The sequence below is a fragment of the Balaenoptera borealis genome (assembly GCF_965194805.1).
Source record: "Balaenoptera borealis genome assembly, chromosome: 17".
NCBI lineage: Eukaryota > Metazoa > Chordata > Mammalia > Artiodactyla > Balaenopteridae > Balaenoptera > Balaenoptera borealis.
In genome coordinates, this window is record NC_138876.1 from 13,666,699 (window position 1) to 13,694,622 (window position 27,924).

The 27,924-nt window shown below is 37.3% G+C and overlaps 1 protein-coding gene across 4 annotated transcripts in view; it reads left to right on the top strand.

Moving 5' to 3' along the window:
- Window positions 1-27,924, top strand: part of LRATD2 (LRAT domain containing 2) — a 590,601-nt gene that overhangs the window by 239,504 nt on the left and 323,173 nt on the right. For all 4 annotated transcript variants that reach the window (XR_014236256.1, XR_014236257.1, XR_014236258.1 and 1 more), the window contains one exon: window positions 10,841-10,917. The gene's annotated coding sequence lies outside the window, so the exon portion shown is untranslated. The remainder of the gene's footprint in view (window positions 1-10,840; window positions 10,918-27,924) is intronic.

Consider the following 27,924-nt stretch of genomic DNA (forward strand, 5'->3'; position numbering starts at 1 on the left):
CAATTTACTTTCCCACCAACAGTGCAAGAGGTTTCCCTTTTCTCCACACCCTCTCCAGCATTTGTTGTTTGTAGATTTTTTGATGATGGCCATTCTGACCAGTGTGAGATGATATCTCATTGTAGTTTTGATTTGCATTTCTCTAATGATTAATGATGTTGAGCATTCTTTCATGTGTTTGTTGGCAATCTGTATATCTTCTTTGGAGAAATGTCTATTTAGGTCTTCTGCCCATTTTTGGATTGGGTTTTTTGTTTTTTTGCTATTGAGCTGCATGAGCTGCTTGTAAATTTTGGAGATTAATCCTTTGTCAGTTGCTTCATTTGCAAATATTTTCTCCCATTCTGAGGGTTGTCTTTTGGTCTTGTTTATGGTTTCCTTTGCTGTGCAAAAGCTTTTAAGTTTCATTGGATCCCATTTGTTTATTTTTGTTTTTATTTCCATTTCTCTAGGAGGTGGGTCAATAAGGATCTTGCTGTGATTTATGTCATAGAGTGTTCTGCCTATGTTTTCCTCTAAGAGTTTGATAGTGTCTGGCCTTACATTTAGGTCTTTAATCCATTTTGAGTTTATTTTTGTGTATGGTGTTAGGGAGTGTTCTAATTTCATACTTTTACATGTACCTGTCCAGTTTTCCCAGCACCACTTATTGAAGAGGCTGTCTTTTCTCCACTGTGTATTCTTTCCTCCTTTATCAAAGATAAGGTGACCATATGTGTGTGGGTTTATCTCTGGGCTTTCTAGCCTGTTCCATTGATCTATATTTCTGTTTTTGTGCCAGTACCATACTGTCTTGATTAATGTAGCTTTGTAGTATAGTCTGAAGTCAGGGAGCCTGATTCTTCCAGCTCCAGTTTTCGTTCTCAAGATTGCTTTGGCTATTCGGGGTCTTTTGTGTTTCCATACAAATTGTGAAATTTTTTGTTCTAGTTCTGTGAAAAATGCCCTTGGTAGTTTGATAGGGATTGCACTGACTCTGTAGATTGCTTTGGGTAGTATAGTCATTTTCACAATGTTGATTCTTCCAATCCAAGAACATGGTATATCTCTCCATCTATTTGTATCATCTTTAATTTCTTTCATCAATGTCTTATAATTTTCTGCATACAGGTCTTTTGTCTCCTTAGGTAGGTTTATTCCTAGATATTTTATTCTTTTTGTTGCAGTGGTAAATGGGAGTGTTTTCTTAATTTCACTTTCAGACTTTTCATCATTAGTTTATAGGAATGCCAGAGATTTCTGTGCATTAATTTTGTATCCTGCTACTTTACCAAATTCATTGATTAGCTCTAGTAGTTTTCTGGTAGCATCTTTAGGATTCTCTATGTATAGTATCATGTCATCTGCAAACAGTGACAGCTTTACTTCTTCTTTTCTAATTTGGATTCCTTTTATTTCTTTTTCTTCTCTAATTGCTGTGGCTAACACTTCCAAAACTATATTGAATAATAGTGGTGAGAGTGGGCAACCTTGTCTTGTTCCTGATCTTAGTGGAAATGGTTTCAGTTTTTCACCATTGAGGATGAAGTTGGCTGTGGGTTTGTCATATATGGCCTTTATTATGTTGAGGAAAGTTCCCTCTATGCCTACTTTCTGGAGGGTTTTTATCATAAATGGGTGTTGAATTTTGTCGAAAGCTTTCTCTGCATCGATTGAGATGATCATATGGTTTTTCTCCTTCAGTATGTTAATATGGTGTATCACATTGATTGATTTGCGTATATTGAAGAATCCTTGCATTCCTGGGATAAACCCCACTTGATCATGGTGTATGATCCTTTTAACGTGCTGTTGGCTTCTGTTCACTAGTATTTTGTTGAGGATTTTTGCATCTATGTTCATCAGTGATATTGGCCTGTAATTTTCTTTTTTTGTAGTATCTTTGTCTGGTTTTGGTATCACGGTGATGGTGGCCTCATAGAATGAGTTTGGGAGTGTTCCTTCCTCTGCAATTTTTGGAAGAGTTTGAGAAAGATGGGTGTTAGCTCTTCTCTACACGTTTGATAGAATTCACCTGTGAAGCCATCTGGTCCTGGACTTTTGTTTGTTGGAAGATTTTAAATCAGAGTTTCAATTTCATTACTTGTGGTTAGTCTGTTCATATTTTCTATTTCTTCGTGGTTCAGTCTCGGAAGGTTGTGCATTTCCAAGAATTTGTCCATTTCTTCCAGGTTGTCCATTTTATTGGCTTATAGATGCCTGTAGAAATCTCTCATGATCCTTTGTATTTCTGCAGTGTCAGTTGTTACTTCTCCTTTTTCATTTCTAATTCTACTGATTTGAATTCTCTCCCTCTTTTTCTTGATGAGTCTGGATAATGGTTTATCAATTTTGTTTATCTTCTCAAAGAACTAGCTTTTAGTTTTATTGATCTTTGCTATCGTTTCCTTCATTTCTTTTTCATTTATTTCTGATCTGATCTTTATGATTTCTTTCCTTCTGCTAACTTTGGGGTTTTTTGTTCTTCTTTCTCTAATTGCTTTAGGTGTAAGGTTAGGTTGTTTATTTGAGATGTTTCTTGTTTCTTAAGGTATGCTTGTATAGCTATAAACTTCCCTCTTAGAACTTCTTTTGCTGCATCCCGTAGGTTTTGAGTTGTCATGTTTTCATTGTCAGTTGTTTCTAGGTATTTTTTGATTTCCTCTTTGATTTCTTCAGTGATCTCTTGGTTATTAAGTAGTGTCTTGTTTAGCCTCCATGTGTTTGTATTTCTTACAGATTTTTTCCTGTAATTGTTATCTAGTCTCATAGTATTGTGGTCGGAAAAGATACTTGATACGATTTCAATTTTCTTAAATTTACCATGGCTTGATTTGTGACCCAAGATATGATCGATCCTGGAGAATGTTCCATGAGCACTTGAGAGGAATGTGTATTCTGTTGTTTTTGGATGGAATGTCCTATAAATATCAATTAAGTCCATCTTGTTTAATGTATCATTTAAAGCTTGTGTTTCCTTATTTATTTTCATTTTGGATGATCTGTCCATTGGTGAAAGTGGGGTGTTAAAGTCCCCTACTATGATTGTGTTACTGTTGATTTCCCCTTTTATGGCTGTTAGCATTTGCCTTATGTATTGACGTGCTCCTATGTTGGGTGCCTAAATATTTACAATTATTACATCTTCTTCTTGGATTGATCCCTTGATCATTATGTAGTGTCCTTCTTTGTCTCTTGTAATAGTCTTTCTTTTAAAGTCTATTTTGTCTGATATGAGAATTGCTACTCCAGCTTTCTTTTGATTTCCATTTGCATGGAATATCTTTTTCCATCCCCTCACTTTCAGTCTGTATATGTCCCTAGGTCTGAAGTTGGTCTCTTGTAGACAGCGTATATATGGGTCTTGTTTTTGTATACATTCAGCCAGTCTGTGTCTTTTGGTTGGAGCATTTAATCCATTTACATTTAAGGTAATTATAGATATGTATGTTCCTATTACCATTTTCTTAATTGTTTTGGGTTTATTATTGTCTTTTCCTTCTCTTGTGTTTCCTGCCTAGAGAAGTTCCTTTAGCATTTGTTGTAAAGCTGGTTTTGTGGTGCTGAATTCTCGTAGCTTTTGCTTGTCTGTAAAGCTTTTAATTTCTCTGTCAAATCTGAATGAGATCCTTGCTGCGTAGAGTAGTCTTGGTTGTAGGTTCTTCTCTTTCATCACTTTAAATATGTCCTGCCACTCCCTTCTGGCTTGCAGAGTTTCTGCTGAAAGATCAGCTGTTAACCTTATGGGGATTCCCTTATGTGTTACTTGTTGTTTTTCCCTTGCTGCTTTTAATATTTGTTCTTTGTATTTAATTTTTGATAGTTTGATTAATATGTGTCTTGGCATGTTTCTCCTTGGATTTATCCTGTATGGGACTCTCTGTGCTTCCTGGACTTGATTAACTATTTCCTTTCCCATATTCGGGAAGTTTTCAACTACAATCTCTTCAAATATTTTCTCAGTCCCTTTCTTTATCTCTTCTTCTTCTGGGACCCCTACAAATCGAATGTTGGTGCATTTAATGTTGTCCCAGAGGTCTCTGAGACTGTCCTCAATTCTTTTCATTCTATTTTCTTTATTCTTCTCTGCAGTAGTTATTTCCACTATTTTATCTTCCAGGTCACTTATCCGTTCTTGTGCCTCAGTTATTCTGCTATTGATCCCTTCTAGAGAATTTTAAATTTCATTTATTTTGCTGTTCATCACTGTTTGTTTGCTCTTTAGTTCTTCTAGGTCTTTGTTAAACGTTTCTTATATTTTCTCCATTGTATTTCCAAGATTTTGGATCATCTTTACTATCATTATTCTGAATTCTTTTTCAGGTAGACTGCCTATTTCCTCTTCATTTGTTAGGTCTGGTGGGTTTTTGCCTTGCTACTTCATCTGCTCTGTGTTTCTCTGTCTTCTCATTTTGCTTAACTTACTGTGTTTGGGGTCTCCTTTTCACAGGCTGCAGGTTTGTAGTTCCCATTGTTTTTGGTGTCTGTCCGTAGTGGCTAAGGTTGGTTCAGTGGGTTGTGTTGGCTTCCTGGTGGAGGGGACTACTACCTGTGTCTAGTGGATGAGGCTGGATCTTGTCTTTCTGGTGTGCAGGTCCACATCTGGTGTGTGTTTTCGGGTGTCTGTGGCCTTATTATGATTTTAGGCAGCCTCTGTGCTAATGGATGGGGTTGTGTTCCTGTCTTGCTAGTTGTTTGGCATAGGGTGTCCTGCACTCTAGCCTGCTGGTTGTTGAGTGGAGCTGGGTCTTGGCATTGAGATAGATATCTCTGTGAGATTTTCACTGTTTGATATTACGTGGAGCTGTGAGGTCTCTTGTGGACCAGTGTCCTGAACTTGGCTCTCCCACGTCAGTGGCACGGTCCTGATGCCTGGCTGGAGCACCAAGAGCCTGTCCTCCACATGGCTCAGAATAAAAGGGAGAAAAAAAAGAAAGAAAGAAGATAAAATAAAATAAAATAAAGTTATTAAAATAAAAAATAATTATTAAGAAAAAAAAATTTTTAAGTAATTAAAAGAAATACCAAAGCAAAACGGACAGACAGAACCCTAGGACAAATGGTAAAAGCAAAGCTGTACAGACAAAATCACACAAAGCATACACATACCCACTCACGAAAAGAGAAAAAGGGAAAAAAATATATATGTCGTTGCTCCCAAAGTCCACCTCCTCAATTTGGGATGATTCGTTGTCGATTCAAGCATTCCACAGAGGCAGGGTACATCAGGTTGATTGTGGAGCTTTAATCCACTGCTCCTGAGGCTGCTGGGAGAAATTTCCCTTTCTCTTCTTTGTTCGCACATCTCCCGGGGTTCAGCTTTGGATTTGGACCTGCCTCTGCGTTTAGGTCGCCTGAGGGCATCTGTTCTTCGCTCAGACAGGACGGGGTTAAAGGAGCAGCTGATTCGGGGGCTCTGGCTCACTCAGGCCGGGGGGAGGGAAGGGCACGGAGGCGGGGCGAGCCTGCAGCGGCAGACGCCGGCATGACGCTGCACCAGCCTGAGGCGCGCTGTGAGTTCTCGCGGGGAAGTTGTCCCTGGATCACGGGAGTCTGGCCGTGGCGGGCTGCACAGGCTCCCGGGAGGGGCGGTGTGGAGAGTGACCTGTGCTCGCACAGAGGCTTCTTGGTGGCGGCAGCAGCAGCCTTAGCGTCTCATGCCCGTCTCTGGGGTCCGTGCTGATAGCCGCGGCTCGCGCCCATGTCTGGAGCTCCTTTAAGCGGCACTCTTAATCCCCTCTCCTTGCGCACCAGGAAACAAAGAGGCAAGAAAAAGTCTCTTGTCTCTTCGGCAGCTCCAGACCTTTTCCCAGACTCCCTCGTGGCTAGCCGTGGCGCTCTAGCCCCTTCAGGCTGTGTTCAAGCCGCCAACCCCAGTCCTCTCCCTGGGATCCGACCGAAGCCCGAACCTCAGCTCCCAGCCCCACCCGCCCCAGCAGGTGAGCAGACAAGCCTCTCGGGCTGGTGAGTGCTACTCGGCACTGATCCTCCATGCGGGAATCTCTCCGCTCTGCCCTCCGCACCCCTGTGGCTGCGCTCTCCTCCACGGCTCCGAAGCTTCCCCCCCTCCACCACCCACAGTCTCCACCCGCAAAGGGCCTTCCTAGTGTGTGGAAACCTTTCCTCCTTCACAGCTCCCTCCCACTGGTGCAGGTCCCGTCCCTATTCTTTTGCCTCTGTTATTTCTTTTTTCTTTTACCCTACCCAGGTACGTGGGGAGTTTCTTGCCTTTTGGAAGGTCTGAGACCTTCTGCCAGCGTTCAGTAGGTGTTCTGTAGGAGTTGTTCCACATGTAGATGTATTTCTGATGTATTTGTGGGGAGGAAGGTGATCTCCGTGTCTTACTCTTCCACCATCTTGAAGCTCCTCTCCATCCGTTTTAATTCATGAGTCTTCTTTGGTCTTCAAATGCGTTTCTCACAATTTTTTTGTTTGTTTTGTGGTTATAGTTGTAAGATTCTCAGATCCGTGCTTCTCTCCCTCTTTCATAGTCTATCCAGGGTGAATTTTGGAGAAGGATCCAGCAGTCAGTGCTGGTGAAATTTTAAGAAAAAGTTTTGGAGATAATTGACATCTTTACAATGTTAAGTCAAACTCGCCATGGATGTCATAATTTCTCCATTTTTTCGGGTCTATTTTATGACTTTTAATAGGGTGTTAAAGTTTTCTCTGTTAAGATGTGCATTTTATTAGGTTAATTTCTATATACTTATAGTTTTTAAAATGGTATCTTATTTTCTACTATCTGTTTGAATTGCTTATTGCAGAAATTAAAAAATGCTATTGATTTTTCTATGTTCAGAAAGCTTGATGAACTCCTTTATAATAGTTTGTTGATTCTGCTGGATGTGCAATGGAAATTATTATATCCTCTCTATATAAAGACATTTTTACATTTCCCCAATTTGTTTTATGTTCTCCATTAAGAATTTAATATTGACTTTAAAGATATAGCCTTTATGATGTTAAGAGAGTTTCTAATCTGGTTTGTGATACTTTGTGTCATAAATTGGTATTGAATTTCATCTATATGTTTCTGAACCTACTAATAGGACCAGGTAATTTTTTTCCTTTTGGCCATTAATATGTTAAATTATATTAACATATTTTTATGCGGATTCATTATTTTATTCGTGTTGTAAACCTTATTTCATCATCGTATGGTTATTTAAATAATACTAGGTTTGTTTATCCAGTATTTGTTTTAATATTTTAGCAATTATATTCATAAGTGAGACAGGTATGAAATTGTGGGGTTTCTTTTATTTATTTATTTATTTATTTTGACATCTTTATTGGAATATAATTGCTTTACAATGGTGTGTTAGTTTTTGCTTTATAACAAAGTGAATCAGCTATACATATACATATATCCCCATATCTCTTCCCTCTTGCATCTCCCTCCCTCCCACCCTCCCTATCCCACCCCTCTAGGTGGTCACAAAGCACCGAGCTGATCTCCCTGTGCTTTGTGGCTACTTCCCACTAGCTATTGGTTTTACATTTGGTAGTGTATATATGTCCATGCCGCTCTCTCACTTTGTCCCAGCTTACCCTTCCCCCTCCCCGTGTCCTCAAGTCCATTCTCTAGTAGGTCTGCGTCTTTATTCCCATCCTGCCCCTAGGTTCTTCATGACCATTTTTTTTTTTTTTTTAGATTCCATATATATGTGTTAGCATACGGTATTTGTTTTTCTCTTTCTGACTTACTTCACTCTGTATGACAGACTCTAGGTCCATCCACCTCACTACAAAAAACTCAATTTCATTTCTTTTTATGGCTGAGTAATATTCCATTGTATATATGTGCCACATCTTCTTTATCCATTCATCTGTTGATGGACACTTAGGTTGCTTCCATGTCCTGGCTATTGTAAATAGAGCTGCAATGAACATTATGGTACACGACTCTTTTTGAATTATGGTTTTCTCAGAGTATATGCCCAGGAGTGGGATTGCTGGGTCGTATGGTAGTTCTATTTTTAGTTTTTTAAAGAGCCTCCATACTGTTCTCCATAGTGGCTGTATCAATTTACTTTCCCACCAACAGTGCAAGATGATTCCCTTTTCTCCACACCCTCTCCAGTATTTATTGTTTGTAGATTTTTTGATGATGGCCATTCTGACTGGTGTGAGTTGATATCTCATTGTAGTTTTGATTTGCATTTCTCTAATGATTAATGATGTTGAGCATTCTTTCGTGTGTTTATTGGCAATCTGTATATCTTCTTTGGAGAAATGTCTGTTTAGGTCTTCTGCCCGTTTTTGGACTGGGTTATTTGTTTTTTTGATATTGAGCTGCATGAGCTGCTGTGGGGTTTCTTTAACAAACTTTTTTGAGAAGTTTTAAGTTTCAGAAAAATTGAGCAGATATTAAAGAGTTCCTACGCACTGTCTCACACCCCTCCCCCAGTTTGCTCTATTATTAGCACCTTACATTTATTACAATTGATGAGCAATTATTGTTACGTTATTATTAGCTAGAGTCTATAGTTTACATCAGGGTTTACTCTTGGTGTTGTAGGTCCTATAGGTATTGACAAATGTATAGTGTCCTGTATCCACCATTACAGTATCATACAGAATAGTTTCATGACCTAAAAAAACCTCAGTGTTCCTTCCATTTGTCCTTTCCCCTGCCTCAAGCCTTGACAACCATTGGTCTTTTACTGTCTGCATGGTTTTTTCTTTTCCAAAATGTGATATAGTTGGAATGGAATCATACAGTTTGTAGCCTTTTCGGATTGGCTTCTTTCACTTAACAATAAACATTTAAGGTTCCCACATGTCTTTTCATGGCTTGATAGCTCATTTTTTTTTGATTGCTGAAAACTATTCCACTGCCTGGATGTACCACAGACTGTTTTTCTATTTATCTATTGAAATACATGGAATTATGTTTTCGTTTATTGTCCTAATCTAGTTTGAGAAGCTGGGCTGCACTAGAATCATAAAATTATTTTTCTTTTTTTTCTTTGTTCTGGATAACTTGTATAAAATATATTATCTGTGCCTTGAAATTTGGTGAAATGTCCCTTTAAGACTGTCTAGGTCTTGGACTGTATCAGTCAGTATCCAGTCAGAGGACAGAAATCATAGAGTAATTTGAAGAGAAAAAGGAGTAACACGAGTTATTAAATAGTAATGTGGAACTCTAAGGAACACAGAATAGCATGTATATAGACAATTCACTCCTTTTATGGCTGAGGCAGAAGTCCAGGGGGAACAAATTTGGAAAAGGGATCCCTCCTCCCCACCAAAGGCTGAGATTTAGACTTTGTTGGAGAGGGCGTGACTATAGTTCTCTGGGTTGTGGGAAAGTTACTTATGTGCCATAGGACCAGGCTGATAATGAGGAAACTGCCTACTGGGGCATCAAAAGTTGCAGGAACCTGCCTTCTGGGGTCCTGATGATGGAACTAGATGGGAAATTGGCCCTTGAGTTCTGCTGAAACTCAACAGGAAACCCTCTACTGGGGTGCCTAGGAGACTCTCTAGAAAAGGGAGTGGGACACTGTATACAGGGTTGTTCCTGAATTTGCTAGGGGCTGGCTGTGGTGCTAGCAGAACTCACCAGAAGCTTCCTGCTGGATCACCTGTGAGATTCCCTGGAAAGTCAGATGGAGAGCCCACAGAACTTGCCAAGTACAAACCCCTTGTGGAGTTTACACTGAACTCCCAGGGAAGCTGCCTGGGGGGCTGATGGAACTCACTAGAATGCCACCATGGGGGTGCCACTGAAATTTGCTGGTGGGCACTGAATGCTACAGGAGCCAGAGGGGAGTAATAAGCACATGGAAACCAGGCAGAGAAGTCTCCTTCTCCTGCAGTGTTCCTCCATAACACTGGACTGACAAAACCTAATGTTACATCAGCTGGCAAAGAAGAAATGTTTATAGGGTCCAGCTCCAGTATCACAAAGCAGGACAACTAAGGGAGGATATGGGGTTGAGAAACAATAAGATTCTAGCTGGTACAGGGACTTTATTTTTTTGTTGGGAAGGGGGGCAAGGATAGAGAGAGATTTTGATAAGAATTTCCATTTTTGTTAATGTTTGGCTGTTGACGATACATAATTTATTCTTGTTCCAATTTCAGCATTTAATCTTTTCCCAGGAATTTTTCTGTTACAGCTAGACTGTCAAATTTACTGTTGAGTAGTTTTCTAAATATTTCTTTAAAAATAATAAAAAATAATCATACATATTTAAAAATCTGTTTGTAGATTTTTATCCTTTTATAGTCTTTTAACCTTTTTTGTATCTATTGCTGTTGGTTCACAAAATAGTCCCTATACATGGAGGGCAGGGAGAGACTAAAAACAGAGGCAGACCACTTCAGATGGGTAGATGGCAGTTTTAATAAGCAAGGGAACTTACATACAAGACTTGTCTTGGGTGGCTAAAAAATGAGTAGATCTACACACCTGCCCGCCAGAATCTTAAAAGTTTATACAAAGGACTTAACAGGGTTCAGTCACATATACCACCCAGAGGGTCTCAACAGCACCCCACTGTCTCAAAGTTGTGTCCTTGAAATTGGCTCCCACTGTGGGAACGGTGGGCAGAGTGTACATTCAAAGGACAGGGGAGGGGGTGAGGAGCCTCCTATTGCTGGGGCCAGCCCAAGGGGTCAAGGGGTGGTCACATCCGCTTGATGACCTCTTCCAACAATTGCAGAGGTTGTTAGTGATCACCGAAACAGTGTATGTGTTTTCCTACATTCCCTCATCTTCATTTTGGGTGAGGACATGTGACTGTTGGTTGGTGCAAACCCAAGAAAGATGAGCAGAGTGTGACTTCCAGATCAAGGAAGTGAAGAGCCAGTGTTCCTCATCCTTCTCTTTCTTCTTCTGCCACAGCTTCCATGGACCCCTGATTGCTGCTTGAGGAGAATTGCCCTGTGGATTTGACTGACCAACGATTGCGATATAAGCAGGTAAAAAAACATTTATTATGCTATACCAGTGAGATTTGGGGTTTTGTTGTCAACTATCCTTAATTACCCAGACTAAAACAACAATGCTTTCTCTTCGTCCCTCTCTCTCTTTCTCTCTCTCTCTGTGTCTCTCCTTGATCAGTCTTTCTGGAAGTTTATCTACTTTGGAAGTCTTTATAAAAGAAAAATCAGCCTTTGGGTTAGTAGAGCACAGTTGATAAAAGCACGGAATATTAATCATTCTCTGGTCCTTACTAGCTTTGTGATCTTGGGAAAGTTATGCAATCTCTCTCTGCATTGCTTTACTCATCTGTAAATTGAGAATGAATAATTTTGCCTTTATCTAAGGGTTGTTGTGAGGAGTGAGTGAGTCAATATATGTAAAGCACTTAGCCCTTAGCATATCGTATATGCCATATGTGCTGTAAACATGTTATCTATATTTTTTCTCTACTTTATGGATTTCTGTCTTCATCTTCACAACTTCTTCTTACTTCTTTGGATTTATTCTCTTTTTTCCCCCTAGTGTTTTGGGGAATGTTTAGCCCACTTATTTATAACCTTTCTTGTCATCTGGTAAATAACTTCTAAGATATATTATGCCCCTCACAGTACTTCCTTCACTGTTCCCAGACATTTTGACATGGAGTGCTTTTGTGCTCACTCAGCTGTAATTTAGTATTTTCACTTATGAATTTCTCTTTAACCCAAGTGCTGTATAGTTGTATGTTTTTTGGATTTAAAGATATTTGGAGTTTCTATAAGACTTTATATTTGGTTTTGATTCCTATTTTATTGAGTAATAATTGGAAAACTCTAAGATATTGCTTCTTTGCAATTTATTGAGGCTTTTTTTGTGTGTGTGACTCAGTACTTGATTGAGTTGTATGAATGTTTCATGTCTGCTTGGAAAAGAAAAATTGTGCTATAAAGTCGCTGATGTATATTTTGGTTCAGTTATTAATTATCATATATATGAATTTTTAATTTGTTTCCCTGAGCTGTCTGTTTCTGAAACACAGAGTTTTAAATCTACAACTACAACTACTGATTTAGCTGTTTCTCTTTGTAGTTCATCAATTGCTGTCAGAGATTATGTATGTAGTTTTTATGTGGTAATATATTCATTTTTATCATATCTTTTGGATCTTTTGTTCCTTTTATCAGCCTACATACAAGATAAAATTTTATTTATAATGATTTTTTGCTTTCAATTCTATTTAGTCTGAAATTAATGTTGCTACACTATATTTCTTTCAACCATATTTGCCTGGTGTGTTAGTTTTCACTCTTTTATTTTTATTTCATTTTACGTGTGTTCGTTGTTGCATATGTGATTATGAATTGATGCGTAAAGGACACATGCATACCTGCTATAAGTATGTGATTTAGAAATTTATACATTTCTTATTTAATGCAAGTATAAGAGCTTAATGGAATGAAGGTGGTAAAAGCAACCAAGAACAGAAACATATCTTTGCATGACTGTTTCACTGTTTTGTTTCTACGTGGTGCGCTGGTGCAAGAGACACTTTCCATGAAGTTTGTTTCCTGCTAGAGTTGAGTAAATGCTAAATTTTTATTGCACCTCTGTCTTTTTAGTTCTGGCTTGCAATGCAATTCCAGAACAGCTTATACTAAAAATCATTTTGCCTTAGTTTTTGAGAAGACATATAAACATATAGTTTTCTTGATTCTTGAACTAAATGCAGCACCATAGAGGCTAGATCCTTATCAGTGCCAGGGAGGGGATGGTGTCCTTGAATAATATCTTCACTTCCAGATTTCCAGTGTTCTGAAGTATTCTGCCTTATTCAGGCAGTTTCTTGGAAGTAATTTATGACCAGAGCTCTTTTTCAATATTAGTCAGGGTGAGGCCATACTAATATGTGCTTAAACCCCAAAAGATGCAACAATAATTCATTATTTTTTATTCACGTCATAGTTTGATGTGGGAAACATGGCTCTCCTGCATCATTCTACTCCAAAAGGGGACTCAAGGGTATAGGCTATTACCAGAGCTGTAATACATTGGCTCTTGAGTTGATCCAACCAGGGAAAGGAGAATTAGAGCATCATATTTTTAAGGGCCAACCTTGAAAGTGATTTACACAACTTCTGGCCAATTAGCACAGTCCAGAACTCAGTCATATGTTCAGAAATTAGCTGTCAGGAAGACTAGGACATGCCTTCTTTTCTGTCAATCCAAGAAGAGGAAATGGTGGTGAACTTGTCATTGCCCTGTCAAATGATCCAGTTGAAATCTTTGTCTTTTGATTGGTACATTTAAGCTACTTAAATTTATCACAAATTTTAGTTACTTTTGAAATCTCATTTCATGTTTTTTATTTATAATACATATATACTGCTTTTATCTTTCTCTTTTACTAACTTCCATAGATAAATTTTATTTTGTTAGTTTGAAGGTCTTATGTTCTACTTTAATTTTGTTAGTTATCCATAACATATTGAGGCTTATAGTTATTTTTTCCCCCAAGCAGCCTCTTAAGTTTGTCAATTTTTATCTTCCTTTGCAGTAAAGCTCTCTCTTACCTCCTCTGATCTTTCTCCTTGGTCCTGCTACATCCTCATATAGTTATTACTTAGAAATGCACTCTGGATACACTTTAATAATTTGGGAGGATATGTCATTGGTTATTGTTTATCTTTACAAAGACATATTTGATTAAGTAATTTACTTCTCATATCTTACTGCTTTCGTTTCTTACTACTGGAGTACTTACTCTAAGACTTCTTTCACAAAGGCTCTGGCTGTGGCTAAATTTCTGCTGCAGTTATTAATGAAAATATTTGTATTTCAACTCTTGTTTAAGTGATAATTGAGCTGGTTATAATATTCTATATTTGCAATTCCTTTCCTTTACCACTTTGTTATTATTACTCCATTACTTTTCATCTCAGGTATGCGTAATTCTTGTCATTTCCTTTCAGGTGATCTGCTTTTACTCATGGAAGTTTTTCTCTTTCATGTGGGTAACTTAAATTTGATAACTAGTTACACCTTTGACTTTTCTAATCTTTATTAAACTATTTAATCTAATTCTTACATATTTCTTTAACTTGGGTATATTCTTAATCATTTATTTACATATTTCCTCCCTTTTAATTAGTTTTTCTCAGATTTTATAATGTTTATTTATGTGGTTATGGACAATTATTTTTCTATCTTTTATATGGCTTAACTTTAAATTATTCTTTTCCACTTTATGCCTTCTGTGAAAGTCCTAGACTTGATATTTCAGCTCAATATTTCATTTTTTGATGGGATGTATTCTATTTTTCAGCCTATCTGTTCAGCTCTTTATTTCAACAATTCTGTTTTTATTCCACTTATTTCTAATCAGTTCTTTTCTATGATTGCTAATTTTTCCTTGGCATTTCCAATATCCTTATTTTCTCTTTGAGCATTTTATTGTGGATATTTAAAATTCTTATTTCTCTCATGTGCATTTATTCTGCTTCAACCTGAATAAACTGCTCAGTGTGCGGCTTTTCACTTTTTTAATAGTTGTGGTCCTCATCTCTGTTCCCTCCACCCCCGTGTTTCATATTCCATTGGGAATATCTGTCATTGTGATTGATCATGTCAACTTGGGGATGTGGTTAAAGCATAGACCCTATTTCTAGGTGTGTTGGGGAAGTGGGAACAGTGGGGAGAGTGTTTATGATTGAAGAGCCTTTGGATTTACAGTAAGTCCCCTACATACGAACGACTTCCGTTCCGAGAGGGTGTTTGTAAGTCCAGTTTGTTTGCAAGTCCAACAAAGTTAGCCTAGATATCCAACTAACACGATCGGCTATTTACCACTGCTTTTACACTTGCTTCCAGACATCCTGGGCTTGAAATAAAGATACTGTACTACTGTACTCTATACAGTACTGTACAGTAAAGTACACAAAAGCACACCCACTTGGAGTGGATGCACACATGTGACAATGTATGCCAGACACATGACCTAACGTACATGGTTGGACATGTGAAAGCATGTACGCATCTTTGGAAGTTTGCAACTTGAAGGTTTGTATGTAGGGGACTTACTGTACTATCTTGGTTCAGTTACTCTCCATTTTACCACACTACTCCCAACATTTGCTCTGGGGAAAATTCCTTGGTCCTTTTGAATGCTGTTTTGTCCATCCCAAAAGTTGAATTTCCAGCTTGTCAAATCATGGAGTGTTTTGTGGTGATGGGGTAGAAAGACAAAGGAAATAAGCAGCTATTGGGTCAGACCCAAAGCCCATTGCCTGAAAACAATAGGTATTCATTTAGTTCATGAATCTGTGGGTCAGCAATCTAGTCTGGACAGTTCTTCTGATCTAACCTGAAATTGTTCGCTCTATGGGTATGGCCTGTCTCAGAGTGACTGTTGCATCTATGGGTCCTTTGGCTGCTGTCTGGAGGGACCTGATTTAGCCCCACATGTCTCTTATATTCCTCCAGCAGGCTAGCCTAGGCATGTTCTCAAGAGAAAGGCAGAGGTGCAAGAGGTAGGGCAATTTCTACACCCAAGCACACTTCAGGCCTCTGTGTATGTCACATTTGTTACTATCCCTTTGTCTAAAGCAAGTCATGTGGTCAAGCCTACCGCCAGAGTGAGGGCTCTGCAGAGTTATATAGCAAAGGATGTGGATACAGGGAAAGGTGAGAACAGGGACTTTGCATGTTTACAATAAAGCTATCATAAGCTGAGTTAAATTTGATAACTAGTTATACCTTTAACTTTTCTAATCTCTATTAAACTATTCAATCTGTTTCTTACATATTTCTTTGGTAAGAAAATATAGATATTTATGGGCCCTGTGATATATACATTAGGCATTTTCTAGTAAAATACGTGTTATTATCCTTTACTGCACTTCCAGAACATTCTTACCTCTAGGAACTCCTATATTTGGAAGCATTCAGACACTAGTCAACCTTGCTGAATCACAAAAGTTTCTTCTGTACTTTAGAATTCTCTCATTCTGGATTGGGAACACTGAGTATTTCAAAAATTTTCCCATATATTTGGGAATTTAAAGTGCTTAACTGTAGTTGAATTAAATTAGACTAACAGATGCCATAATCTAATACTTTCTATTCTTCAAGTTGATAAATTCTTCAATGCTGCAGGTTTTGTGAAGTAAATTTATTTTTTCTATTGAATAATCCAAGTTTAAGTTTTTGCATAGAATGTTTACTTAGTTTGGGTATTGCCTTCTATACTAGGTGTTTTGATCACTCCTGACTTGTGATCACATTCAAGACTGAGAAAAACAGATGATGCATAGAGGGAAGATGTCTTTGACTAGAGGAAAGAGGCATGTTGCTGAGTTACAAAAAAGGAATTATTCTATTCTCTTTATCTAATTAAATGACTTAATTCACTACCAGACTAGCACATCCCTAATAGGCAATTATATTGACATTAAAAGTGCTAGAGGTCCTGAGTCCTCTATCACTGCAGATATTCAAACAAACACTTCAATTCTTACCTGGGATATTAGAGAAGAGATGTAAGAATTGGGCTAAACTAGAAGATTTCTCAATTTTTTTCCTCACCTCTGAGTCTACAATTATTTCAAGTTAGATTCCTCCCTATTTCAAAGATATGAACATTATTATGTCCTATTAATGTCCCAGATGCTATATAGTTAAGCTCTGTGGTAGATCATCTGTGTATTCACACAATGCTATAATCCTAGCATAATTAAGGCATGAGCACTTGTTAAGAGTCAAAACCAAATTCAAAGACTATGTGTTCTCACTTCAATGACCCATATATGACTTTGATAAATAAGCAGTGTTGCCTTGGTAAATAAAACCTGAAGATAAAATACTGGTTTTCCCTTGGTATTTTCTCAATGGAGTAGAAAATTTGTCTTAACTTCCACTAAATTTAATGTGGCAGATTGGCATTATTTCTAGAGTGCAGCAAATATTATTTACATGGAAGAGGAACATTGGGTAGGCAAGCTTTTTGGAGAAACTAGCCTCATTCAGTTGTTTCATTCAATAATTATTCATTGAGAGCCTCTATGACAGATATAGTGCTGGGAACAAGAAAAACAAAGATGAATAAATTCTGCTTCTTGTCCTTGAGGATATTAAAAATTTATAGGAGAGGTAAACAGGGGATACACACTACAATACTGAAAAAAAAAAATCTGTGCTTAATTATACATGGAGGGCAATGGGAGCACAGAGGGGGACACTTAGCCCAGTAGTCAGGGAAGGCTTCTTGAAGAAAATAAAATCTGAGCTGAGGAGTAATGAGCAGGATTAGAGGTTGCAAGCTTGTGTGTGTAGAACACTGAACCAATTGTTAAAAACTCGTTCTTTAAAAAACGTATATGGTGTTATGGGAAAATTGCTCTCATACCAGGCCATGAAGCAAGTCTCAACCAATTTTAAAGACTTAATATCCTATAGATCAGGGGTCCCCAACCCCCAGGCCATGGACCGGTACTGGTCCATGGCCTGTTAGGGACCAGCCCGCACAGCAGAAGGTGAGGGGCAGGCAAGCGAGCGAAGCTTCATCTGTATTTACAACCGCTCCCCATTGCTTGCATTACCACCTAAGCTGAGCCTCCTGTCAGTATTATGGTGAGTTGTATAATTATTTCATTGTATATTACAACATAATAATAATAGAAATAAAGTGCACAATAAATGTAATGTGCTTGAATCATCCTGAAACCATCCCCCACCCCGCCCCACCACCAGGTCTGTGGAAAAGCTGTCTTCCACGAAACTGGTCCCTGGTGCCAGAAAGGTTGGGGACTGCTGCTATAGATCACAGTGCAATTAGCCTTAGTAGTAAAAGAAAACTAGAAAACCCTCATGTGCTTGGAAATTAAGAAACACACTTGCAAATTACTCAGGAGTCAAAGAAAAAATCAAAAAGGGAATTTGAATTAATTAGAATTAGACAATAATGGAAGTTCTATATACCAGAACTTGTGGGATGCACCTAAAAGAGTATTTGGAGGAAAATTGTTTAGCTTTCAATTCCAATGTTAGAAATGGAAAAAATGCAGAATATAATGAACTTAACATCTTACTAAAGAAGTTAAAAAGCAAATAAAGAATCAATATCACACAAATGGAGACAATAACAAAAATAAAAATAGAAAGTATCAACAGACTCAAAAGGCTCTTCTTTAATGTGGTAGACTGAATAATGCCCACCCCCACCCCCCAATATATCCACATCCTAATCCATGGAATCTGAAAATATTACCTTATATGGGAAAAAAGACTTTGCAGATATGATTAAGTTACAAATTTTGGGATTGGGAGATTATCCCAAATTACCCGGTTGTGCCCTAAAAGTAATCACAGGGTCCTTTAGGGAGACAAGAAAGTCAAAGGAAGAAGACAGTGTGACAACAGCAGCAGAGATTGGCATGATGTAGCCACAAACCAAGCGTGATGATTAAGTTTATGTGTCGACATGACTGGGCCAAGGAGTGCCCAGACATTTGGTCAAACATTCTGGATGTGTCTGTGATGTCGTTTCTGGATGAGATTAATGTTTGAATCAGTAGACTGAGTAAAGCAGATTTGCTTCCTAAGGTAGGTGGACCTTATCCAATCAATTGAAGACCTGAATAGAACAAAAAGGTTGAGTAAGAAGGAACTTTTCCTGCCTGACTGGTTGAGCTGGGACATTGTATTTTCCTGCCTTTGGACTTGAACCGAAACATCAGCTCTTGTGTCTTAAGACTGCCGACGCTCAGACTGGAACTTGCACTATTGACCCTCCTGGTTATTAGACCTTCAGACTATGTGACTCAGACTGGAACTACACCATCTGCTTTCCAGCTGGGTCTCTAGTTTGTCAACTGCAGATCCTGGGACTTCTTAGCCTCCATAATTGCATGAGCCGATTCCTTATAATAATACATATATATAATTGCATATATAATTTAATAATATACATATAATTACACATATGTATATATTTATATTTCTCTGGAGAACACTGACTACTTATACGTCAAGGAATGCCAACAGTCTCTAGAAGCAAGAAGAGGCAAGGAGAAAACAGATTTTCCTTTGGAGCCTCCAGAGGCAATGCAGCCTTGCTGACATGTTGATTTTACCCTGTGAGATTCATTTCATACTACTGACTTCCAAAACTGTAAGAGAATAAGTTTTTGTTGTTTTAAGCTACCAGGTTTGTGGTAATTTTTTATAGCAGCTGTAGGAAACTAATGCAACTAATAAAATAGAGAAACTTCTGTCAAGATTGATCATGGATAAAAGAGAGGAAGAACAAATACACAATATGAATGACAAAAAATAGGAAATAACTACAAGGACCATAGGTATTAAAATACAGTAAGAGGATTCTATGAACAACTTTGTAAAATGAATTTGAAATATTTGGTGAAATTTAAAAATTTCTGGAAAACTTATTACTAAAACTGACTCAAAGAAATGAGAAACTTGAATGGTGATACAACCATTAAAGTAATTGAACAAATAGCTGATATTTCCCATAAAGATCTACTGAATGTTTAAGAAAAATTTTCAATCCTACACAAATTATTTCTGAGTATAGAAAAAAAGAAACACTACCCAATGCATTTAATGGGATTATCATAACTTTGATACCAAAACTTTACAAAGGCAGTATGATAAAGAGAAAATATAGACCAGCTTAAGTCTCAACCATAAAATGCAGAATTATAAGTAAGATACTAGTAACTGAATGCAGAAATCCATTAAAAAGAAAATATAGCATGATCAAAATGGGTTAATTCCAAGGAATAAAAATTGTATTAACATTAGAAAATCAATATAAAAACAGGAGAAAAATAATAAATCATAAAAGCATTTCATTAGCTGTAGGAAAAGTATTAGATATAATTCATTACTTATTCATTAAAAAATAGTAATTAGAAAGGCCTTTCAGAAAGCTGATATACTCTACTTAAAAGAGCACAGAAAATGTCATATATAATGGTGAATATTTAAAATCATTTCCTTTAAATCAGGAATAATAAAAGTATAGCTATAATCACTCCTTCTATTCAACATTTTCTTGGAAACCCTAACCAATATAGTAAGGTGAGAATAATTTTTAATTTATAAGGATTGAAAGGAAGAAATAAACTTTCATTATTCTCTGATGGTAAGGTTGGCTCTGTTGAAAATGCAAAAGAATACATAGAGAATTATAGGGAACTTAGCAAGTTTGCTAGGTACAAAAATCAATGTAAAATCAACTGTAATTCTATACAATAGTACCAGTTAGAAAGTAAATTTTTTTTAAAAATAGTATTTACAATAGTGCCAATAAAAATACAAATAGGAATAAATTAAACAAAAGGTATAAAACACCTTTAAGGTGAAAATTATGAAACTTTATGAACAATGTTAAAGAAAATCTGAATAAGTAGAGGAGCATACTATATTAATGGATTGGAAGACTCAATATCCTAAAGTTGACAACTCTTTCCAAATCCTTCTATCAATTGAGAACAATTTCAATCATTGATATGTGGTATTTTATTTTTTATTTATTTTTTAAATGGAAGTATAGTTGATTCACAATGTTGTGTTACTTTCAGGCATACAGCAAAGTGATTCAGTTATACATATATAAATATATTTTTTCTTTTCCAGATTCTTTTCCCTTATAGGTTATTACAAAATATTGAGTATAGATCCCTGTGCTATACAGTAGGTCCTTGTTAGTTATCTATTTTATATATAGTAGTGTGTATATGTCAATCCCAAACTCCTAATTTATCTCCCTCCTTTCCCCTTTGGTAACCCTAAGTTTGTTTTCTATGTCTGTGGGTCTATTTCTGTTCTGTAAATAAGTTCTTTTGTAACATTAAAAAAAATATTTGTAGATGTGTCTTACCCCTTTAGCCCCTGGAGTGAGATTTTTGACAGTGTTTTCACCCCATTTTGTCAAATTATAAGCATATTTTTCTTAAGACATGGCATAAACTTTGTTTAATGTAAAACTTGTTTCTGAACATGTTTTGAAGGGAGTTTTTTAAAAACAAAAACATGTTTATACCTGAAAATAAAGTGCTATAAACAAGTTATTTGTGTTTGAGAGAAAATATAAGAATCTGTACTCATACTTCTGGCAGCTGTAAAAGTTTTGCTCTTAAAGTACAGCCTGCTGAGTATCACTCAGCATAGAAAACCCATCCTCCTGTGTCTCACAGAGAATACTGAACTGGGTTTTCTTTGGAGCACTACCCACAGACTGTGAGATGACTCCAGTCTCTTTTTAAAGACTGGAAAAAACAAATCTTGCTAGGAGAGGTCATGATACACTCCTGCTGGGAGTCAGCAGCAGCTGAGGTAAGGAGAGACTAGCTGATCCCATTAACTAGTGAATGCCTGAAACCTTGCCTCGTCTGTACTATTCAGCACCCTGATTAGCTTGTTGAGGGAAATAAATGTAAAATTTGCACTGTGTATGTGTGTGTTTTCAGTAATTTCTCTCATTATCACCTATCCTTTGACATTCTAAAACTTGAGTTAATACTCAAAACAAAAACAAAATTAAAACCCCACATATGATTGGTTGACTCTAAAATTTTGGAAGGACAAAGGGCAAAGAATAGTTACAATATTTTTTTAAAAAATATGAATTTGCCTTATCAGACAAAAATAACTATAAAAGTATAATAATTATAATAAGTAATGCAGTACAGTAATAGACAATTTGACAAATGGAACAGAATCAAGAACCCAGAAAGAGAAACATATGTAATTGTCAACACCTTGTTTGTGAAACAGTTGGCCTTGTGGCTCCAAATAGAAATAATGGACTATGTAATTAATAAATCAATAATGCTCTAATAGCAGATTAACCATAGGAAATGATGGGATTTAATTTTATCTCATAACCATATATAAGATTATAACCCTTAGGATTAAAAATTTGAATAGGAAAGTCAAAATTTTAAAGCTTTTAGAAGACAATACAGGAGAATAGCTTTCTGACCTTGAGTACAGAAGCATTTCTTAAAAAATAAATAAAAAACAGGCCATAATTTGGAAGATCAATCAAATTGATGCTATTATAAAGGAACATCTATTTATCAAAACGCACCAGAAAGAGGATGAAAGACAAACCACAGAATGCAATAATTAGAGCTCAAAATATATAAAGAACTCCTACAAATTAAAAAGACCACCAATAGGAAAATGGACAAAAGACTTGGATAGCGCTTTGCAGTGTATATTAGCATAAACATGTTGGAAAACTCTTTGGCAGTATCTAATAAATTTGAACATCACATATCAAGTGAACCTGTAAATCCATTCCTAGGTATACATTTTCACATGGGCCCCAGCAGACATAGCCAATAATTTTATAGTAGTCATTAATAGTAGAAACACTGGAAGCAGCCCAGATGTCCATCAACAAAAGAGTGGATATATTAATTGAGATGTATTTAAAAAAACTGGGTACTATAAGATAGTGCAAAGGGATGTATTTCAGCTACAAGGAGCAATGTGGGTGAAACTCAGGAAAATAACAGTGCGTGATTCCACGAGATATGCACAACTGAACCACATTATTATTTAGGGATGTAAGCACATGTGTTACAACTTTAGATAAGAGCAAGGGGATAATAAACACAAGATTTAGGATTTTGATTACCTTTGTGAAGGAGGGAAAGGAATGGGACCCAGGAGGGACACACAGGAAACTTCAAAGTTATAGGCAATGTTCTTTGCTTAAGATGATTGGTGAGTTCACAGCTGTTTGTTTTATTGTCATTCTTTGTATGTTACACTTTTTGAAACATGTTTTATAAATCCTTTATATTTGTTCAGTACTTATTACATTTTTAAGAAGTAGGTGTGTCTTAGGGTTCACTTGGGATAGGTAGGCAGAGAGAACAGCATCTGACAAGGCACAGAAGTGGCAATCAGCCCAATGTCTGGACAAGGATGTAAGCTCTGAGATTTTAAAGGGGTATGTATTGTGAGTGAGGTGAGAACAGGTGGAAGCAAATCCACAGAGGTAGATATGAGTCAGAGAGGGACTTACTAGCAAGTACAGAGCTTCTACTTTCTGCTGCAAATGATCAAAAACATTGTGAAGGGATTTTAAATAGAGAATGACAGGTACAATGCATGGTACATAAATTACTACTGTTGTGACAGAGAGTAGAGCTGCGGCTCCCAATGCTGGCTGCATAATAAAATCACAGAGGGAGCCCTTTAAAAACACAGGGCCTGGGCTCCACCCCCAGATATTCTGATATCATTAGTTGGAAATGGATCTTGGATTCAAATGTGACCAGGTAAAGAGGATGGATTTGATGGGAACAATAATGATGGTGATTGTGATAGGCAGACGTTCAAGGTGGCTTCCAGTGATTTTTGCCACCTGGTACTCATGCTTGTGTGAAAACTCCTCCTCTTGAGTGTGGGCTGGACCTAGTGACTTGCTTCTAATGAATAAAATATGGCAAAGGTGATGGAATGTCACTTCGGAGATGTTATTACAAAGGACTCTGCCATTAGCTCCTTCTCTCTTCCTCTGTCTCTCTGTCTGTCTCTGTCTCTCCTCTTGATTGCTCACACTGATGAAGTCAGCTGCTATGTTGTGAGCTGCCACCTATGGGGCAGTCCATGTGGCAAGGAATGGAGGGGGGTCTCTGGCCAGTGGCTCACAAGAAACTGAATTCTGCCTACAGCCACGTAAGTGAGCTCAGCTTAGATCCTCCCCAGCCAAATCTTAAGATGACTGCAGCTCCAGTGGGTACAACTGGTTGCAACCTGTGAGAGACCCTGGATGGGAGGACCCAGTTAAGTGGCACCCAAATTCCTGACCCAGAGTGACTGTGAGATAATTAATGGTGTTAATTTGAGCCACTACCTTTTGGGGCAATGTGTTATGCAGCGGTAGATAATTGACAGACTGATGATGATTGTGGTAGGAAGAACAATGCCTCCCTCCCAAGATGTATGTGTCTTCATTTCTGGAACCTGTGAATATGTTATGTTACATGACAAAGGGGCACGTTCTTTGCTAATCATCTGACCTTGGGAAGGGGAGATTATCCCACTGAGCCCAGTGTGATCACAGGGGTCTTATAAGGGAAAGAGGAAGGCAGGCGAGGCCACGTCAAAGTGGTGCAGTGATGCATGGCTGGCTTTGAAGATGGAACGGGGCCACAAGCCATGATATGTGGGGGGGCCTCTAGAAGCTGGACAAGGCAAGGAAACAGATTCTCCACTAGAGCTTACAGAAGAAACCCAGTTCTGACACTGTTATTTTAGCCCTGTGAGACCCATTCTGGACTTCTGAGCTCCAGAACTGTAAGATAGTACATTTGCCTCATTTTAAGCCGCCAAGTTTGTGATCATTTATTGCAATAAGAGATTAATGCAATGATGCTAATGCTAATAATAATGATAATAAGAATAACATCCCCATTTATTCAATGCTTACAATGTGCCTGGAAATCTGTTACACAGCTTTCCATGTGTTATATTACGGAATGCCCAAACAACCCTATGAGGTAGGCACTTTTATCATCCTTACTTTACAGATGAAATCAGGGCTCAGAAAGATCAGTTGACTTGCCCAAGTCACATACTTAGTAAGTGAAATTCATGCTTTGCAAAAAGAGGTTTTACCATGCTGTCACCCATAAAACTTTCCAATGATTGAACCTGGTAGGTGAGAGAAATGGTATGCGGAAAATAGAACTCCAGTTTCTTCCCAATTTACCTACAGCACAGTGGGATATGGTGGTAATCACACCAGAACTGCTTTTTGCAAATGAGTCTAATTGCTTTCCTAGTAGGCATGTGGAAGGTCACGCTTATTTTGACAATGCTGCCATTGCCAAAAGTACTTTTTAAAATGCTTTATTTGTTAATCATCATCAGACCCCATAGCATATTGCTGGGAACCTCTTCACATGAGAAATTATTAATCCCTTAAGCGTCTTTTTAATTTTCAGAAATAGCCAAGATTCTTTCAGAGTTAAATCAAGGAAGGTGGCTACTTGCCATGAATGCCTGAGAAAATAATAATAGCTAAAACCTGTTCATTCCTGACAGTGCTAAGACCTTGATAAGCTTTTTTTTAAAAAAATTTAAATCTCAGAATAAGTCTAAATAGTTTGTGTCCTTATTATCCCTACTGCAAAGATGAGGAAACTGACACATGAGTTTAAGGAATTTGCCCGTATTCTGAGAGCTAAGAAGTGGCCAAATAAGACTAAACTGAGGCTGGCTAGCTCCAAGTCCTGCACTCACAAACACTGTGTGTACTACCTTCCAGGAATTTCCTTCTGAATTCCATGTGTTTAATGCTGCTGTAATGTAGGGTGATCATATTTTTTTTTAATAGAAGATTGGCTGTCATTAACTTCAATCCAACTTTGATCGAGCATGCTAGATCAGCTTTCTCAAAGGCTTCCAAAAACCATAGTTTCATGGGAATCATGTACAGGGAGCCTTGTGGGTATATGATGCTTTACACTGCTTCAGTAACACACTTTTTTTTTTTTCTTTCAAACGTTAACATCTCTAAAATTAAAATGTACCTTACTATCACCATCATCTAGGTGGCAGTTTTGATGTGCTTGTTTTTCCTACACAAATATTTCAACCCTTGAAAACAGGTGTCAGTAGCTTGGATGAAAATCATGGAGATGATAATGAAGCGGTTCAGATAACGATATTGTGTGGGAAAATGTGAGTATCAGTAACTCTGAGATAAAAAGGGACTCAGAAGAGTTGGGATTTGTTTTAGAAGTTTTAGAAATTCCTTAATTGACTTGTTTCTTATATAAATATATATCTAGGGATAATATATAATAAAATCGTTGTCAAAATAATTCTAAAAGAATTCTTTCAGTAAGTATAAAATAAAAATTCTTTCAAGTGTTAAGAATGCATCCAACTCAGCTTAATTGGCAATTTTTTTCCCTATATAACGTCTGCATAAATTAATGGTGAATCTTATCACAGATGTTGTCTTAGATTTGATGAAATAGAGTAAGTTGGGGAAGCACTGGTTAAATAAGTTTATTTTTAAGCAGGGCTTCTAAGAGATTTGGATCTGCTAATGCAAATCAAATAAGGGGAGAACAAAGGTAGATTTTTCTTAAATGTATTTAACCATGGAAGGATGTTTCATGGAGTGTCTATATAGAAATTATTCAAGGAAATACATTTTGGAAAGCACTGAGCTAGTTAGTATAATTTGATAAAAATGAAAGACAATCATCACTTTTTTGCAACTTGCAAATATTCTCTGAAGATAACTCCAAGAGGAAAGTCTAAAATATTTCAAAGGATTAGAAAATAATTGACACATGTATTCCTTTATGTTCATGTTGATTATCTTGAAGAACACTGCTTTTTTGAATAAGGTCAATAATTTCAGCCCAAGTTAGTAACCCTCCTGCCCCCGCTTAGTTTAGCATTCATCACTTTACATGAGCGAACATTTGTTGTGGGTATTTTCCCACTAGGCTACAACTCCTCTAAGAGGGAGATTCTCATATTTGCATCCAAACCACTAAGCACATGATGAGAATGCTCCAAGCTGGGTGAGAGTGGGGCTGCATAAATGTTTGCTAGAGGGAGGAAAAGAAAGGGAAATCCATGATATCATGTTATAGACAATGGGCCTTAATTTTTTTTCCTGTAACAATCACTGTCATATTAACTTGTTTGTAATATAATGGTCCCTTTCTGTTTCTGAAGGATGGAATAGGGAATTGGGCATTAAATATTTCTCTTCATTCTTAATGGGTACTTAAATATCTTCACACTATGAATTTCTCTTAATTGTCCCCAAACCTGAGACTGACATATCAAGTTTATTAAGTGGTCTCAGACAAATTATAACAAATTGAATTTCACACTAATTCATCCATGAAATTAACGCACAGTATTTGAAAATTCCAGTGATGGGAAGTGATGAGAAATTTCCTCAAGGAAAAGGGCTGCAGTGGCTCAGCTCATGTTTTATGGGGACATTTCAGCTTACATAAGTTCTCCCCACTAAACTCTTTGAAATGTCACAAAACCTACTGCTCTTTCTGGAATAAAAAAGAAAGAAATCAGTCTTATTAAATAGGTATAGCTCCAAATTGGAGCTCTGATATATTTATTCACTCATTCATTTACTGATCTGTCGAGGTCCTTAGTGATGTTTGTTTACCGTACTTATAGTAAACTGACCACCTGTTCTCCAAGGAAAATACTCACCTATATACACCTCTGCTTTGCTTACAGCCCTAATATTATCTTGGCTCTTTTACCTCCTGGTTGTTTAAGTTGGAAACATGGGCACAATTTTTTAATCTTCCCTCTTTTTCACACCATAATCCAGCACATTTAAGTACATAAATATGTATCAACGCACCCACGTCCACAATCTGTCAGGAAACTTGTTAAATCCGAAACTCTCAAATATATCTTTATCTTTTAGTCCCCATGCCATGCTGTGTTTGGGGTTTGCTCATCTTTTGCCCAGATTATTACAACAGCCTCCTAATTTGCCTCTGGACTCCCATTTTCTCCAATCCATTCCACTTTATGCAGCCAGAATAATTATTTTTTTCCTAAAAATACATATCTGATCTTTTCACTCCCCAGCTCAGAAATCTTTACTGGCTCTCTATTTTTCTCAAAATAAAATGGAAAAAGTTTCAGCTTCCATTTAGAATGTAGAAAGTTGGAAAAACATAGATTTCATTGTCACAACAAAAAAAATCTGAATAATTTATAAATTACAACCTTAACCTGATTCTACCAAAAAAGATGAAGTTGCAGGACTAATTTGAAATCTCAGGAAAGATAAGTCTCTCCAAGGAAAAATGTAATGCAAGTACTCACAGCAGATGCCAGATGCCATGCACACCAGAAGTAATTCAACTGAAAATTTTAACAAATGGCTCAAGGCTGAGTGTGGGCCACCAGAGAGTATAGTGCCCCTGGAGCCACTAAAACCAAGGGAAACTACATCCACTTGTAGGCTCTTC